We start from the raw sequence: 13,999 nt of genomic DNA on the forward strand, positions 1-13,999 counted from the left end.
ACCGTCTTCATATCATCTATTTGTTCATTCAAAGCAGCTGTAACATTTGGGATGTGCACGCAGCAATCTTGATCTCTACTTTGTAGGTAGCCACAAACTCCATGCTCATGCAATAACAGCACGTCCAGTGCCATCCTGTTCTGCAAAGTCATTCTAGATGTAGCCTGTAATTGGATATTCACATCCTTAAATCCCTTTTGTGCAGCACTAGCTAATGCCTGAACTTGGCCTGTCGGATTATACAGCCAAAATCTGTTTCTTGCTGAGGCTACCTGAGGTAGAAAGATTGATTCCAACACCCATCCTACCTTTGTTCCAGTTGACAGTTCCCTCCAAGGGTCTGGATCACTTCTTTGTTTCCTCATTTCTTCAGGTATTAAAGGTCTCTTTCTCCATAAAGGACAAAGGGTTAACATTCCCAATGTTATTTGTTTGGGAAGCCCATCTAAGGATAGATGAGTAGTCCAATTTCCATCACTAAAACCCCAAACTGTGTGTCCCATAGCTGGCAGAATTTTTTGATCGCAATATACTGTTTCCCCTTTTTCAACTACTCCTGTCAAAGTATTATTAATGTTGGTAGAATAATTTCTGCACAGGCATCCCAATCTCAATGCCCTAGTGACTGGCCCTATTCTTTGGACTTCATCATCTGTGGAATCACAATTGTACACTTTAGTACAGTTTCACAATGGGGTTTCCTCTGCTTTTAACCTAACATGCGTTACATTAGGGAAATTTTTCCATTTATCTTCTTGTTTCACTTTAGTGACTTTACTTTCCCATTCAATACACCATGGTGAAGGATTAAAGTATTGATAGGCTCCGTGGTTTACAGTTTTCCAAATGGAACCTAGATAAAAACCCCAGGGTAAATTATTTCTTACTTCCTCACAAATTTTCTCAGTTATCGTTCTATTCTGCCTTTTTGTTTTCATTATTTTTTTCAGAATATTTATACCATCCTATTCCTTTGTTTCCTATTAGGAAGGTTCCTCCTAATTTCCTGCATGCTTGTCTTTCTCCTGGTATTACTTTCATCTTTTCTTCAACCTTCCATTCGGGTACCAAAATTTCATTCCAGTAAGTATTATTCCAACAACTAGTAAAGTTTTCTTCTTGTTCTGCCATTTTCTCAAAAGCTCTGGTTAAATCAAATGTCAAAATTCCCCATTCTATTGGATCTTCTGCTGATTTTGGCAGGGGTAGGCAGGCCGTAATTTGACTGGTATTCTGCATTTTCCCAAAGGATTGGATTAACTGTAAAACAACATTTCCATTTACAGCATCGGGGCATTTACACAACCACAGCATCAATACAAACACCAAACAAACCTCACACATTTCTCTTAAATTTCAGTCTCAATTTATCCTGATCTGTAATGTGTACAGTCCCCTGATCTTGAGGTGGAGCCTTCTTTACCCGTGTATAGTGGATCCAGGGCTCAATTCCTTCAACCTTGACTGCAGTATAGGTCGTCAGCAACACCTGGTGAGGTCCTTTCCACTTCTCTTGCAATGGTTCAGAGCTCCATGTCTTTACATACACAAAATCTCCTGGTTGATACCGGTGCACAGGAGTGTCCAGAGTGAGTGGTCCAGTCAATACAATATGTTGCCGGAGCTTGGTAAGTGTTTTACCTAAAGAAATCAGATACATCTTTAAATTTGTTTCCCCAATCCCTCTAATTTCTCCTGGAATCCATGGTATCTGATAGGGTTTCCCATACAATATTTCACATGGGCTGATCCCATCTTTGAATCTTGGTTGGATTCGGATCCTTAAAAGGGCCAATGACAATGCTTGCGGCCACTTTAGGGATGCCTCTTGACATAATTTGCTAATTTGTCTTTTTAAAGTTTGATTCATCCTTTCTATTTTTCCGCTAGACTGCGGTCTCCATGAGGTACGCAAATCCCATTTAATACCCCAAAATTTATTCAACTGTTGTACTACATCTGCTACAAAATGTGATCCTCTATCAGAGGACATTCCTATCGGTACCCCAAACCATGGAATTATTTCCTTTAACAATACTTTAACTACTTCTCTAGCCTTGTTGGTGCAGCAACGGAAAGCTTCCGGCCAACCTGAAAAGGTATCAATCAATATTAACAAATATCTGTAACCATTTTGTTTTGGTAACTCAGAAAAATCAATCTGCCAGTAGTCCCCAGGGGAATTTCACTGCTTAAGAACACCAGGGGTTGGTCTCTTCTGATTCAGAGGATTATTTTTCAAACAAATGTGGCATTTTGCTGTTATTGATTTCACTATCGCTGTCATTCCCACACAGATAATTGATTTCTGTAAATCCACAATCATCGCTTGAATTCCCCAATGTGTTTCTCTATATTCTTCCTCTGCTATGTTTATCATTATTTGTGGGGTAACTATAACTTGTTGGGTGGGTGTTACCCACCATCCATCCTCATTTTCTACTGCTCTCAACTGTTCTGCCAATAATCTATCCAACTTACCATAGTTTGGTTTCGGGGTTGGAAGTTTTACCTGTTTTACTGGTACCAGGGCAAGGATGCTTTGCTCCGCTGCCTCTCTAGCAGTTTTATCAGCCAATCGGTTGCCCACATTTACCACAGTTTGTCCAAATTTATGTGCTTTACAATGCATTACCGCTACTTCCTTGGGCTGCTGGATGTCCTGGAGGAGTTGGAGAATTTCTTCCTTGTATTTGATGGGCGATCCTTGAGCTGACAACAGTCCTCTTTCCTTCCAGATACCTCCATGTGCATGAACCTGCTTTCTGTGCTGGTGTATTCACAGGAAGAGCTTCAGCTTTCATCACTTGGGTGGTGGTGACCACTGCATACCCTGCCATTCGTTTTCCATCTTGGACAAAACTGCTTCCATCCATAAACAGCTCCAAATCAGGACTAGGCAACGGTTCATCTTTCAGGTTCTGTCTGCTAGAATATACCTGTTCAATAGTGTGCAAACAATCATGGTGTAAAGACTCACCCATTTCAGAGCTCAAAAACATTGCCGGATTCACTGCTGTTGTAGTTTTAAGCTCCACATCATCCTGTTCCAAGAAAGTGACCTGGTATTTGAGCATGTGGCTCGGGGACAGCCAATGCCCCACTTTTTGCTCCAAGACAGAAATTACCATATGTGGGACACAAACTGTAATCTTCTGCCCCATGGTTAATTTCCTTGCTTCTTGGATTAAGAGTACAGTTGCTGTCACTGCTTGCAAGCATCCAGGCCATCGCTTGCTGACATTATCCAATTGCTTAGAAAAATACCCAACGGCCCATTTCCAAGTTCCTAATTTTTGAGTCAACGCACCCAAAGCAAGATGTTATCGCTCATGTACAAACAATTCAAAAGGCTTTGCTAAATCTGGGAGTCCTAATGCAGGTGCAGACATCAGAGCCTTCTTCAGATTTTTAAAAGCTGTCCAACACTCAGGTGTCCACAACAGGTGATTCTCCTGGGATCCTTTCAAAGCTGCATAATTGAGGATCCACAATCGACACCACCCGACCATAGCCAAAAATGTCCGCAATTCCCGTATCATTCTGGGTTCTGGAACTTGACAAATTCCTTCCTTTCTGCCTGCTCCCAATCTTCTTTGTCCTTGCGAAATTTCAAAGCCTAAATATATCACAGTCTCTTTCCCAATCTGGGCCTTGCTTCTTGATACTCAGTATCCTGCTTGTCCCAAAAAATTCAACAAGCTGATGGTCACTTGTAAACAGTCCTCCCGAGTCTCTGCTGCTATCAAGATGTCATCTACATAATGCAATATTATTCCTTCTGAATTCTCTTTTTCCCACACTTCCAATTCCTTTGCCAACTAATTACCAAATATTGTAGGACTATTTTTGAACCCTTGAGGTAGCACCGTCCAGGTGAGTTGTGTCTTGCATCCAGTGGTGGGGCTTTCCCATTCAAAGGCAAATATGCCTGGCTGTCTTTGTCTAGAGGTATGCAGAAGAAAGCATCCTTGAGATCAAGTACAGTAAACCACTTATGTTTTTCTTTTAAGGATGTCAGCAAGGTATATGGGTTAGCTCCTACTGGGTGAATGTCTTGAACAACCTGATTCACGGCTCTGAAATCTTGAACTAACCTATATTCCTTGCCATTCTGCTTTTTCACTGGCAATATTGGGGTATTATATTCTGATTCACACTCTATCAATAATCCATAATCCAAAAACGTTGTTATTAATTCTTCCAACCCCTTTCTAGCTTCCCACTTAATAGGATACTGGTTTTGTCTTAGCAGTTTAGTTCCAGATTTTAGAACAACTTCTACTGGTTCTGCCAATTTAGACCGACATGGGATTCCACTAGACCGTACCAAGGGTGTTACTGCATCCTCCATTTCTGCAGGAATTTCTTCCTTTGGTCTTGGTGTGTTCTGTAACATAAAAATTCTCACTTCCACAGCTTTTGATTCGGGTATTAACAGCTGAGTCTCCCCATTTTTTATAAAATTATTTGTGCATTCAATTTATGCAATATATCTCTTCCTAACAAACATGACAGACATTCAGGCATATACAAAAATTGAAGAGTTACCCATTGCTTTCCTAATTTGAATTTCAAAGGTTGTAAAAACGTCCTGTTTTCTTTCCGCCCTGTCACCCCAACAACACTTACAATTTTATGACTAAACCCCCCTTTGCATATATTTAATACCAAATATGTTGCCCCTGTATCAACTAAAAATTCTACTTCATCATTCCCCAGCTTTAATGTAACCGGGTGTTCAGCTGGGGTTGACTCCCCTGGTCTCCTTCAATCCTCATCATTTAGAGTCATCAACTTAATTGCCTGTAGCAAAGGATCCAATTCTCTCACTTTGAGACATTCCCTTTTCCAATGCCCCCTCTCCTTACAAATAGCACACTGATCTTCTGCTAGAAGGTCTAAACGGAGGTGATGCTTCTCTGGGTGGTCCTCCTTTTGCCCTACCTATTCCTGCTTTCCCTCCTCCTCCTTTCCACATTTCAAACACCTTTTCCCAATGCTACAGGCAGAGCAACATCATCATAAACTCTCATTCCTTCCCTGTCTTTTTCCAAAGTCAACACCATAGAATCTTGCAGGATAATCCCACACTGTTTTTGCCACTACAGATGATTTCTCAAAGCAAAAAATGAATACCTCATAAGGTATTTCATCCCATTTACCCTCCCACCTACAAAACAGGATTAATTGCAAGAAGGTATTATATCTCAATGTACTATTCTTTGGCCATTTTCCCCCCACTATCCAAAGTATACAATGGCCACCAATGATTACAATATTCAATCAATTGTTTCCAAGTTAGTGGATCTCCTCCTAGATTTTTCCAATGCCTTAATATACAGCCTACAGGGGATGTTCTCAGAATCCCCTCTTCCAGCGATTGCTGACTTCCCGTTATAAAATAATACAACACAAAAACATAGAGACTATGACGAACACACAGCAAATTCATAGCTCCAATATCCAGACCAAAATTCAAAAACCAATATGACAACACAGAAACATAAAAACTCTATCCAAACACACAACAAATCCATAGTTCCAATATCCAGACCAAAATTCAGAAAGCAATATGACAACACAAAAACTATAAAAACTGTATCCAAATGCACAATAAATCCGTAGTTCCAATACCCAGACCAAAATTCAGAAACCAAGAGCCAGTTGGGGACTCTAACCACTTAAGTGGGACTTGAACCCTCAACCTTATAGGGGACTCTAACCCCTTTAGGGGACTCTAACCCTGACCCTTTAGCCAGAGCTCCACAGGCTTTCACCTAGCAGAGATTAGCTACCTTAGGTACCTTTTTAGTCCAACCCTGTGTAGCTTTCGCTGAGCCCTACAGACAGGCCACCAACCCTCGTTACCGGTATACTCAGAAAGAATGCCTTATTACCTTGTTCCAGGGGATCTTGCTCAGAATTCTTTGGTTCAGGGATTGGAGGTTCTCCCCGAGAATCCCTCAGTGCTGGCTGGAGGTCCTGTGATCCCTCAGATCCATCAAAATTCAGAAGCAGTGTCCCAAACTGTCACTGAAATCGGGAATCAAACTCCTTAACACCAATGTAGAATTAAGAAGCAGGCATTCTTTATTATGACGCCAGATACACGGGGGATCATTCCACCTAGTGTGCATACCGCAGGTTACATCAACCAAAGCTTATATTGTCCGATTACATACATGTGCATCAAATTTTCCAGAATGATCATGCATATTCATTCTGTTTCCCAGAACTAATTATCATATTTGCATGGTCATTATGCATGCGTCCTTAAACTCCGAGGGGCTTCGGTGGGGGTCTCTGGTGGTCCTTGGTGGTCGTACAGGTGTGTCCTTTAGTTGACCCCTTCTTCTGGACATGCACAATATCATCTTGCTTATGTAACTTGCTTCCCTTCTTCATGGTGCATGGTTCCTACCAATGATTTGGCACCCTTATTCCTATTCTAACACAAACCAATTATTTTAACTGCCCCTTGTCTCGTTGTCAAGATGGGCTGGAGCTGTACTGGGAACATAGCAGCATGTCCGTACTACTCCTCGTCCAATTGTCTTTGGGCATAGTAGCATATGCATAGCCATAGGTGTACAAATACAACATTAAAGCATTTTCTACCCCGCTCCTATCTCTATGTTGCTTAGTTACAAAAGAACGAACTAATAATTTTGGTTACATCTGGTTACAGTACATCACGTCTGTATCATCAGACAAGGTCCTAAATGACAGCTTTGATCTATAGCTAAAGATAGTAATTGTGCAAGGTATGTTATTTTTTCTGGATAGTCTGCTTTGCAGTTAGGCGTACTTCCCAGTCCACGAGGTTCTGACCTCCCAAGCCACAGAGGACTTGGGGATCAGGATTTGGTTCTGTTCTTGGTGTTAGGTGTTCATGTGCTACGTCCTTTGCCTTTGAGAATGCTTCAGTTTCTTTGTCTTTAAGACAAGGTGGAATATTTTTCAAATTTGCAGGTATCTGTAAAGATTTATTAGTTAAGATACTTTGGGGAAGTTTTATGTAAATAAACAGGAAACTTAATTATATCACTCTGGACGGTTTATTCCTTTGGGGACGGTTAAATAGAGGCCATCAGTAATGCAAATGATTGCAATGAATCAACAACTTCTCTTAGAGATAAAAGTCGGGATTAAGCCATACTGAGTTGGGATCGACTTAACCTACTTTCTGTATCTCCCAGCTTGTAAGGGACATCAGGAACTAGTGAAACATCATGCATTGAGCTGCACTTCTTTTGATGGTGTTGAACTTTTAAAGCGCCCCAATAGTACTGGCAATGTTCACTTGGAAGGAGACAGAACCATTTGCTCCTTGCATAAATACATTTTTAAGGTAGGCCTAATCCTGACACTTTTCATCATGGCTAGTGGTTCCACACTGCATTAACATTGAAGATTCAGTGAGACTCTGAAGTAAGAAGCAGCCTATAAACTGTCCTAAATGAAAGAGTTGCTGCTTGTCCTTGAGGGCTTGAAGATGCTTCTCCAACATAATTTCAGCTTTATCTGGCTTAATTTACAGATACTTCACTCTCACACTGGCCAGACCTGTGGAAAGGTCAAGATAATCCACAGTTAGATGCGATGAAAGAGAAAGTGAAGCTGGTTGTCCTCCTTAGACCAACATTGTGACAAGCCATTGGTATTTTCATCTTCACTGCTTGCCTCACACAGAGGTTTCACAGGAAAGAAAGCAGGACTGTGTGATACCTTACAAGGGACAGCCTCAGGACACATGAGCAATACTTCAGATTGTCTTTCTTTGTCATTTAGGAGAGAAAACAACACTCTTCAAGGATGTCTGTCTTTCCCTTCTGTTCCCCACCCACGTCAGCACTTAGCCTTGTCATTCTCAAAGGTGAATGGCTTTAAAGATTTAATGTCCATTTTTACACATTGATTGTCACCCACTTAAATGACAGCAGTACCACATCAAGCTCAGGTGTGTGAAATGACTGAATGGAGGCCTCCTTTCAGAGTTCTCTGTCTCTGAAGCACTGGCTTGTGGACTGGGATTCAGGAGTTGCATGTTCCTCTCGCTGGCCTGCCAGATGATACAGCATTTGATACTTTTGTGCCTTGCTTTGCTCATCTGGGCAGTGCTTACCTCCTTTACAAACGGCATTGAGCTCCAATGGAGATACCTCCATTTGAGATGTCACCTACAGTTTTAATTTCTTCTGTAAGATTCCTCCTTAACTATATTATCCCAATACTCAATTTCCTTATCCCATCTTGTTTCTCCCCAACATATAGTATTTGATCCTTTTGTCAATTTTTTCCTCCTTTTTGCTCTGTGTTGGTGCTAACATGGAGGGCACTGAGAATATAGAAGACTCTCTCCATCTTCTCAGCTCTGGTGTCCACTGCACAGAAGGGGGTCACTTCAGCGCAAGTCCAGCTCAGCCCCTGAAGCCTGGGACTGATGTTGTCAGTTGTGAGAAGGTCAGTAAGAATTATGCTGACAAATTCTCAGATGTGCTTGTAGGGCAGACAGAGAGCTTTCAGAAATTAAGAGGTTGTCTGAATTTGGGCAGTTCTTGCATTAAAGGCAAAACGTTAAAGGCAAATTACAGGGAGTGTAGTCTTTCAATTTTCAAGCCCCTGTCCAAGGCTTTCTCACAGAATGTTTTCCTTCAATAGGTAACAGTAACAAATAAAAAAAGATGTAGTCAACACAGGAACACGAGCAATAACATCAGATTTTTGTCCACCACCTTTTCAGAAAGGCATACATAATTTTATCTGAATTTTGCCCTAGCCTGAAGCAGGCACCTGCCATCAACACTTTTAGCTCTGATTGATTGCTTAAATTCTGACAAAGTTGTAAACAGCTAAAATCAAAGCCTCATTACAAAAAATCTGTTACAGGAAGTACTGTGTGCTTACCAGTCAAGTGCCCTGAGTGTTTGTACATCTCTTAATTTCCACACACAACCATTGCACTGTCACAGCACTCCATCCAAACATTGAAGACTATGCTTGAATCCTTCTGTAAAATCACTGAAGCACTTAATTTCAAGCTTGAAGCCAAGGCAAGGTTTAAGTGATCTGCTGGACTGATCCCTCTAATGTAAATGTTTGCAGTGTGAATTGAATTTGAAGCAGTTTTTTGAAAATTCAAAGTGGTCAAGAGTTTTGGTATCTGGTTCTGCAAATAATTCTACCTGTGCAGGTGTCTCAATGATTTCAGCAGGAGTTCTGTGCTCAGGTTTACATGTGTGCTAATATTGCCAGACTAAGGCTTACTTGTGAATTTCAGACAATTGACTCCAAACTCTAAATTCTTCCCTTCCATCTAACTGTATCAAGAGTACTCTTTGTGTATGGGATTCTGCTGACTACTTTTTGAAATGCCTAATATGTTGTGCACTTTTTATGTAACATGACTTCTCTACAGTGAGTTAAATGCTACTTTTCATTTACTTTGACTTTCCTCTTATTTAAAACCATAGGTTAGTTTTGGCAAGCATTAATAGCTCTAAAATTATTTGTAATCTGTTTTTAATATGATCCTAGTCCAAGTTCAAAATTAATAAACATAGGGCTTAAATTAAACCTGATGTCTTTCTGCTTTATGTGGGGAAGTGCTACAAATCACAGGGTAAGGGTTGATGTATTTGCACAGAAACAAGTATTAAAATAAAAAAAGAATGGGTATTGGCTGTTTTCTCATAATTATTCTTCTTTGATGATCCTTTGGAGTTACAGGAAGCAGAGAGCAGATAAGTTTAGCCAATTGTTTCACATTGCTCTGACAGAGAACTGTCCCGACAGTTACTTGCTGAAACAAGACAGAATGTTCTCTCTTTATGCTTAAAATTCAGCGTCACTTAACTGTTTTACAGACCATGCTTGCATGATCTATCCAGTAAAAGATTACTGGGTAAACCGAGGGAAGCGGTTTCTGGTTTATCACTTGGAAATTATGAGTATTTGGCTGGGGGACACAGAACAAGCAACACTGCATGGGATCAGGATAAACCCAGAGTCGGGGAGAGGGGGTAGGTTGTTTTATCAGTAGACAGATTTTCAACCACATAACGGAAGTTAGTCCACAACAGAAGTTGCATAGAGTTAACAACTCTATTCTCAGTATTCCCAGGCTTGGTGATTTTTCTAAAGCTTCATTTCCTCAAGTCATCTGATGCCATTAAATACACTTTTTCCCCCCATCCTTTATAACTTCTAATTCTTATGTCTTGGAGAAACAGTGGATAGTATGAATATGTTGATTTGAAGCTTATCGGCTCAGCTACTAGTCACCAGAAAAGTAAACAGAAATATCTTGAAAAAATATTTTTTCATTCTATGTAAGTATTGAAATTTTGGGAGTGAAACTCCTGCTTCTTCAGCAGTTGATATTGGCATTGCTGTTTCAACCCACCTTTTCTGGAGTGGGTCTGAAAGCCCAGGAGCCTGGTTACAATTAGCCAGAACTGTAGTTTGTTTGCATACATGGGCCCAGAGATTTCCAGTGTCTACTAGATACAAAAATCTCTTCTCTTATAAAATCCAGTTTGTTTTGAAGTAACACATTCACATGAAAAATATGTTTTTATAGTAATAATGGAGACAAGATGGGGCTGTGGATGAAATTTTCCACAACTCAAATACCCAGGCAAAGCAGAGGCCTGGTTTGCAGTCCAAGTCTGTAGTCTGTATTTCTACCACAGTGGAGGGTCGCATGTTAAAGCCCAGCCTAGATGCTGAGTTTCATGCCAGCAGATCCAGCCATGGGACCCGGGCCTGGAATGTAGGAGAACATTGCCTGCACAGAACTTGTTTAGCGAGCATCGGTCTAATTGGTTTAATCAGCCCCCCTCTAGTTTTTTAGGTTTTGTTTGTGCTTAATTCCCTTAATGTCCATTGCTGTTGTGAGCACTACTGTATCAAAAATAGGAAGAATAAACAAGCAAAGCATCTGAGCAATGCAGACTGGGCATGTTCTGCATTTGAAACATTGACTCATAACTGTACTTCTTACCTCCTTACAATTTTTGATCGCCTGTCGACTCTTGCCAAGTTATTCATAGCTGCTTGCATTATTGCAAATGAGGCCTGAGCAATGCCAAGCACAGCAGACAAATTGCCTTGCTTGCCTAACATGATACTTGACTACAGCCCACTGAGCTGTAGCATTTGCCAGTCTTGCAGCAGAGCAGCACTGCCGATTCACGCACAATATGTCATTCACTGCACCAGCTGTCACTCCTCTGGGGTAGTCCTCTCTGCCAGGGAGCCCACAGGCTGCCTTCACTCTTGTCAGCTTGCACCAAAACAAACCAGGACAGATGTGTCTGTATGTGCAGTTACTTCAGTAAAATATTTCTGCTTTAATCAAAGATCGTGTCTGAGAATACAGGAGACAAGGGGAGGGAAAAACAAATGTTTGTCCTCGAATCTGAGAGGGGTGAAAGGAAAAAGGAAAAACCCTTCATCTGGATGAAGTTTAAATCTTTTTCTAGTAGATTTATTGTAGGTATCGCAACAAGAGTTGTCTGATGAAGAGAACTGGAGGGGTAAACAGGAATCAAGAAAGTTAAATAGTTTATTATATTGGGAAACCTGTCACAGAGAGGAAACGGAGGTAGAAACATCACAGAGCAGAGCCTGAGGAAGATACGTAGCACCATCCTCTGACATACTCACCAAAGTGGGAAAAGAACTAGGATACGTGTGTAAGTGCTGTGACTTGGCATCATGTCATCTTCCTTCAGAAATAACATTGCAATGTCATTTTGTTATACTTGACATTATATGTGACACTGTGCAAAGGGACAGAGTGGGCTTTTGTGTGAATCCAGAACTCAAAAGACTTTCAAGTAATTTCTAGAATCCACAGTGAGATCACATGCGCCTTTAAGTCCCAATTCCAGAAAAGGAGTTGTGTGGGCAAAGGCCCTTTATGCTGGGGTCCCTTTACTATTAGTTATCTTGCCAGCTCAATTATTTTAAAAATAGATTTTTAAAGTATTTCTTTCTAGAGACTGAATTTAAAGAAATGGAAATGCAGGTAGGCAGGATTGTGTGACTGCCTCCAAAATCATCCTGGCCAAAGGAACTCAGGTTTACGTGCTCCTTCTATGCTTCTGTGCAGAAATAGTAGCCAGAGGCATCTGTCTTTCAAGCATTTAACTACTGGGGGCAATTTTTTTTCAATTAGTGAAAGATCTGATGCATGTAGCTAGCTTCACATGTAAAGTATGGGCTCTGACCTGGCTGCTGCCACTTGGTTGGAAGATCTTGGGCGTTCTGAGGGGTGGCTCCAGCTCGGTGCCCAGTCACAGTCAAAAAAGGAAATTGAGCATAGATTGGGCATTGCTAGGAGGGGATGGAGAGCAGGAAAAGTTGGCATACTGCTCCTTCAATCTGAGGTTCAACTGTACCTTGTATTGTGCATGTGCAGCTCTGTTTCCCTCATCTCAGAAGGTTTAGAAGTACCGCAAAAAGGTTGCTGAAGGATAACAAGCACCATCAGAGATTTGGACCCTTGGTTCCCCTGACTGGGTAGACCTGGACTTTTCAGCCTGGAAAAATGGTGACTGAGAATGCTGTACAAGAATGGAGAACACTCAGAGTGCTCTGGAGAGAGTGCGTAGGAGCAAAGTGTTTGTCACTTTGTGCTCTTGCAAGGGGACATCAGATGGAAGCTAGTAAGCCAAGTTCAAGAGAAACTAAGGACGGTGGCTCTCTGAGGAGTTGTAGTGGATCTGCGTGAGTCCTTTTCGAAGACTATGGGCTGCAGAGGCAACTGGGCAAGTACTGGAAAGAGAGACCTGCTGAAGGTCACTGAACAGACAAACAGCACTGGGCTCAGGAAATCCCCTGTGCTGAAAATACAAGCTGGGAGACTGCTTGGAGGAAGTATTGTGTATGCGTGTCCTGTTCTTGCCCATCTGTAAGCATTCGCTTACTACTGCTGCCAGTGGCAAGAAGCAGGGCCGGCTGGGCAGTGGCCGCTCTCGGGCCATCTCAGCCGAGTCCAGTCACACACGGGTTCAGTTCCAGGTTTGGAACCAGCGCCTGGGACCTCTGCCCGCTGGTGTCACCCAGAGCAGGCTTGGCCGAGCCACTCCAACACGTTTTCCAGGCGCCACCTCTGCAGGCGGGACGGGCCGTGCTCACGCTCCGCCTCCGCCGGCACCGGCGCTGCAGCGCAGGCGCTCCCCGCCCTTCCCGCGGCCCGGGAGAGGGGGAGGGCCGGGCGAGCAGTGCGTCCCGGCGTTCTGCCTGCCGCCCGGGGAGTCCCGGTGAGGGAAGCGGCGGTGTGGGGAGCCGAGCCGAGCCGAGCCGAGCCGAGCCGTGCCGTGCCGTGCCGTGCCGTGCCGTGCCGTAGACGATGCGTGCCTGTGGGCGGTAAAGCAGCGGCTGGGGCCGGGAGTGCCTGCGGCCACTTCCAGGTACGGTCCGGGGTGTCTGCGGTGCTCGAGTGTGCGTCTCTCCATCCATCCATCCATCCATCCGTCTTCTTGCTAGCCCTGGCAGGATGGTCTCTTTCTTTCTGGTGTTTATCTCCTTATTAGTTTCTGGGGGATCAGGATACTGGGGAGGGGAGAGAGACTTCAACCCATCAGAAAAAGCACTTGGTGGTGCGGTGGTTGGGTCCTTCTCCCTGTCCCATTCCCTGTATTAATATGGAACAGGGTCCTAAAACTGCACGATGTGGTCTTTCTGTGGCTATAATACTCGGAGAAGCTTTCCCCCTTTTTCCTTAAGCCGATCGGTTCAATTGATGGCTGCTTTTTTGGATGGGAGAGATGAAAAAGCACTGATTTGCCAGATTGTGGTTGTAGGGCTGCATAAAATGGGTGTGTGGGCAGGACAGGTCTGTGTGTGGTGTCACCTAAGTGTGTTTATGGGCTTCTCTTTTGCTGGGCATCTGCTGTGTGTGACTGGTAAAACTTTAGGCCCCCGTGCTGAGTGAGGTGAGAGCTGTTAAATGACTCAAGACCAATATGTTGCTCGTCAGCTACAT

At 42.7% G+C, this 13,999-nt stretch overlaps 1 protein-coding gene across 8 annotated transcripts in view; it reads left to right on the plus strand.

Moving 5' to 3' along the window:
• Nucleotides 1-13,174: 13,174 nt before the first annotated feature.
• The window catches only part of RASGEF1B (RasGEF domain family member 1B), a 32,815-nt gene continuing 31,990 nt past the window's right edge, over nt 13,175-13,999 (plus strand). For 5 of the 8 annotated variants that reach the window (XM_072862719.1, XM_072862716.1, XM_072862713.1 and 2 more), the window contains exon 1: nt 13,297-13,424. The gene's annotated coding sequence lies outside the window, so the exon portion shown is untranslated. Of the gene's footprint in view, nt 13,456-13,999 lie in introns of all 8 variants that reach the window. The other 3 variants (XM_072862721.1, XM_072862722.1, XM_072862718.1) reach the window with 3 other exon arrangements.

Source organism: Ciconia boyciana, chromosome 5, assembly GCF_034638445.1.
Source record: "Ciconia boyciana chromosome 5, ASM3463844v1, whole genome shotgun sequence".
Classification (NCBI taxonomy): Eukaryota; Metazoa; Chordata; class Aves; order Ciconiiformes; family Ciconiidae; genus Ciconia; species Ciconia boyciana.